The 4,810-nt window shown below is 50.0% G+C and overlaps 1 protein-coding gene across 1 annotated transcript in view; it reads right to left on the reverse strand.

Annotated features, from left to right (window-relative positions):
* LRRC61 (leucine rich repeat containing 61) overlaps positions 1–4,810 on the reverse strand; it is a 15,620-nt gene that overhangs the window by 2,360 nt on the left and 8,450 nt on the right. The window lies entirely within an intron of this gene.

Raw genomic sequence — 4,810 nt, forward strand, 5'->3', positions numbered from 1 at the left:
CACTGCACTCCAGTCTGGGTGACAGAGTGAGACTCCAACTCAAAAAAAAAAAAGTTGAATTTATCTATGTTGCCCAGGCTGGTCTTGAACTCCTGGGCTCTCCTTGCACCTTAGCATCTCAAGAAGCTGGGACTACAGGTGTGAGCCACTGTGTCCGGCCCTAGCTTTATTTTTGAATAGACAATAGTTAACCACCATCCCCAGTTTTTTTGTTTCCTTTCTAGGATAGCCATTGCATATGCAAACACAAATGAGAACACACCGTACCTTGTTTTATTCACTCAAATATCTCAATTCCTTCATATAACATTAGCAATTAATTCAAAATGGATTCCAGATTATGTAGGCCAATTTGTGCCCTCTGCTGGGAGCTGTAGGGTCTAAACTGGGAAACCAAGGTCAAGAGAGGGAAGGGACAGGGAAGACCAGGGTGAGTAAGGTCCATGAGCCTCTTCTAGCTTCTCTCCCCAGAGGTTCCATGAGACAGAGGTTGGTTTGCAAGGCCTGGGCCATGCCATTGCCTCCCCCACTCCCATCCCATTCCTAGTCGTCAAAACTAGCTCTTTTGCTCTGGCATCAACTGGTTGGAGATCCACAGAACAGCATTGATCATTCTGTGCCAAACAGCATGGTGCCAGCTATAAACATTATTTCCCAGAAGGCCAAGCTGGTGGAGGCTGCATGGTCCAGGAAGCTGTCTTGGAGACAGAGGCAGGGCAACACCTAAGCTGGCTCCAGAAAAGTGGGGGAAAGTCATGTTAAGTCACCAGTGGCTGCAGGACAGCATGACCCCAGGCACTCGTGCATGACTGTGGCTCCAGGGAGAGTGTCTAGGAGGAGGGATGATGATGCTGCTGCTGCCCACAGAGGGGTCAAGGTTTAAGCAGAGAAAAAACAAGAACAAACCTCTGCCCTGAGAGCAGCTCCCAACCCCGCAGACTTTGACCAGGTCCAGCCCCAGGGGTCGAAATCAGGCAGGGGAGGTAACACCAGGACAGCAGACTGTGGATGCAAGGGATAGGTGATTCCCAAGTCTGAGTTTACAAAATCAACACTTTTAAAATTTCCCCATCTCCAAGGAAACCAGGGCCAGAGCCTGGCCCATTTAGCTCCCACCCCCACCAAGGATATTTACAGCATGCCTAGAGGCTGCTCCTTCTACCCATCTGACCCATCTGAAAAGGGGAGGGGTTCCTTGTCCTCTTGGCCCCCACTTCCTTACCTAGCTTCTCTCTGGTCTTCAACACTACATTCTTTTTTTCTTTTTTTGAGTTGGGTCTCACTCTGTCACTCAGGCTAGAGTGCAGTGGCACAACCACAGCTCACCAAAGTCTTGACCTGGGCTAGGGTGATCCTTCTGCCTCAGCCTCCTAAGCAGCAGGATTACAGGCACATGCCACATGCCTGGCTAATTTTTTGATTTCTTGTAGAGATGAGGTCTTACTTTGTTGCCCAGGCTACTCTCAAACTCTGGGTCTCAAGCAATCCTCCCACATTTGGCCTCCCAAAGTGCTGGGATTATAGACATGAGCCACTGTGCCAGGCCCAGCTCATTCTTTTTTATATATACCTCATTTCTTTCTGAAAGGGACAAGAAGCATCTACTGAGGAGTGTGGATACCTTCAATGTGAATGGGATCTGCTGGTTTTATAAGCAGAGTGATACAATCACCTTTGAATTTGGTTAAAACTGCTCTGGTCTCTAGGGAGGAAAGTGCAGAAGGAACACCAGGGACTAGAAACGTGTTATAAAAAACAAACAAGAATACAGACCCAATGAGGGCATGGAGCCATGGGGAGGAAGAAAAAGAGAGCCTAGGACAACTGGGGATCTGGCTAGGGGATGGACACAAGGGGCTCCTTTCACATACATGTGGGACACAGGCAGTAGGCTGGGGACAAAAAAACACCCCACCCAGCTACACTGCATTGGGTTTAGGAAGTAGCTGGAAGTGCTCGGCTGGAGGGAGGTGGCAGCTGGAGTCAAGGAGGCACGTGGTATGTGGGGTCAGTCAATCTGGGGATACAGAGCTCTGGAAGCACCTCTAGGTCTCTCTCTAGGAATACATACCTCCCCATGCACACACTATCTCATGAGTGAATGTGGTTAGGGGCACCTGTGCACAGTGAGAAGGAAGGGCAAGGGCTGAACTTGGGAGACACCACCACTTATGAGTCTGAAAGGACAACTCTGCAAAGGATGCTAAGAAGCAGCCAGAGGGAGAACACATGAAGCGCCCAAGGAGTAAGACCAACACTGGTAGGACACCCCACTGGACCTAGGCAAAGTGAGGCCCAAGACACGGCTGATGGATGGGCAGTCCTGGGCAGAGGTGAGGGCACAGCCAGACTGCAGAGGTTAAAGCATGAACATCCTGAGGAACTAGGTCAGTGGCTTCTTAGAGAACCAAGAAAGTGGGCAGACAAGGAGATGCAGAGGTGATGGTGGCCATGGACACACTCCATGTGAAAGCTGCAAAAAACACAGCTTACAGAAGAGGAAACAGAGGAGCAGGAAGACCTCACTGGGAGATAGAAATAAAGCCTTTCCCATCCCCAAGTGCAGCCCTCCAGCACACAATCCTGCACCAGTGTGACCCTATCTTGTTCTCACCCAGGCCACCTGGATCTTGGTGGTGGATCACACAAAACCCTGAGACTCTTGGGGGTCAGTGACCTTCACTCTGCTTCTGGTTCAGGCCTCACATCTGCACACGGCAAGCAGGTAGCCTGGTAGGACTGAGGACTATCCTACTGCCTGTGTGGACCCAAGTAACAGTCAGGCTGCCAGCAGACATAACAAGAATAACTTCCCACCCATCTATCCGCTTCAATACTCTTCTTTGTAAAAGGGGAGTTATCTTTATCCTAACTATAGAAATGAAGTAGATGGAATCTTCTGGGCCCAGAGCTTTCCTAGAGTCTAGAAAGAGGACTGGTGACAAGAATGGCACCTGAGCCTCCTTCTGAGGATGACTGAGAACAAGAGAAGGCCAGTGTCACCTGAGTGTCATCTACCTAGGAAATGATGCCCACAGGACAGAGCTAAGGCTGCGGGGGATGGTTCAGCCAGAAGCAGCCTCGGGTGAACTGAGGACCCTTCTTCCACCCCTTTCCCTCCTCCCCCATCCCCTCCCCAAATACTCTAGAAGAGGGCATTCCAACCCTGGCATTCTGCCACTTGGGCAGGATGATTCTTTGTTGTGGGGACTGTCCTGTGCATTGTAGGATGTTTAGCAGCCGCCCTGGCCTCTCTCTATTCACTGGACACCAATAGAACTACGCCCTTCCCCCGCTTAAGCAACAAAAATGTCTCCATTTTGTCCCCTGGGGGACAAAACTGTCTCCATCTGAGAACCCCTAGCTTAGAACCGTCAAGCTCTCACCCTCTTCCTTCCACCCCCTCCCCCATCTTCCTCACATTCTTCCACCACACTGGCTGCCTGAGCATTCCAGGCCTCCAGTCCTCTCCCAGAACATTGGAACCCGTTCAGTAATGCCACACAGCAAAGACCTGATGCTGCTTCCAAGGACAGTTATGGACAGTTCACAGGATGGCAATGTGTACCAGCAGGCAGCCCCTAAGGCAACCTGAAGATGTGCCACATTCCTGGGCTCCCATTCCCCTCCACTGAATCAGGATGTCTTGAGTAAGGTATAGGACTACAGGGAGGGATCCAGGGCCAAGTCCAGGCTATGCCCTGTGCCCACTATCCAAATGCAGGTGACTCAGAGCAGGGGACATTAAGCAGTAGTCACAACCCCTCCCAGAGACAAGTCTCACCTTCTGTCATAGGGAGCCTGTGAACGGATCCCTACCCACTCCGTGCTCCACTCTTAGTGCTGCAGGAAGAGAGGTGATCTGAGCAATTTGGAGGCCAGACTTTAATTCAAAGCATGCCACTCCAGTCATTAAAAATGGTACTTACAAACTTTATTTAAAAGATCCAATCATTATACTGTGAAAATGAAATTACCACATATTAAATAGTACATAGCATATGATCTCAATGTAAACAAGGGAAAAGTGTCAAAGTATTGACATAGGCCATCTCTGAGTGAAAGAATTATGGTTAATTTTTCCTGCTTCCTTACATTTTCAGTAATATCCAAATATCTTAACAAATTAGTCTTAGTCAAACATGGCTAACAACCCAGCCGGGGAGGTGAGGGAACAGGTTTCCAGGGCTGCCAGTCCAGCAAGGGGAGTTTCCCTCACCCCCACAGCCAGGGCCACACTGCAAGTTAGGCCCAGAGCCTTCCCTTACTCTTCCGACCTTCAACTTAGTGTCCACCTTTCCCAGCCACCACTTTATCCTCAGGCTACCTGCATGCAAGTCATTTGGGGGTAATGGGCCTGTCCCAACACTCCTGGTCTCGCCTCTTCCTTCTTCTCCTGTCCAATTCCACTTGTTCCTGGACCCTGAGTGCTTGGGTCCTGCACTCTGCCCTGCAGAAACTGCATCCATTTTGAGTGGGCTCCACATATATCCTTTTTTTCTTCCAAATAAGGGACTTGCCCTTTAACAGTGTCCAGGGACAGAGGGACGAGGGTGCTAGTAGGTGGGGTATGTAGCTAGCCACCAGAAGCCTGGGAAAGCTATTGGGACACATTCTAAGGCTGCTTTCACTGTAGGAAGAAATAAACCCCAAGGTTTCTAGTAATCTAGAAAAAACTATTGGTAAAAATGCCGCTTTAGTCGGGCTTGGTGGCTCAGCCTGCAATCCCAGCGCTTTGGGAGGCTGAGGTGAGCGGATTGCCTGAGCCTGCAGGTTCGAGACCTGCCTGGGCAACTTGGCGAGACCTCAT

The sequence above is a fragment of the Carlito syrichta genome, unplaced genomic scaffold, assembly GCF_000164805.1.
Source record: "Carlito syrichta isolate Samal-C Ts95f unplaced genomic scaffold, Tarsius_syrichta-2.0.1 Scaffold302395, whole genome shotgun sequence".
Taxonomy (NCBI): Eukaryota; Metazoa; Chordata; class Mammalia; order Primates; family Tarsiidae; genus Carlito; species Carlito syrichta.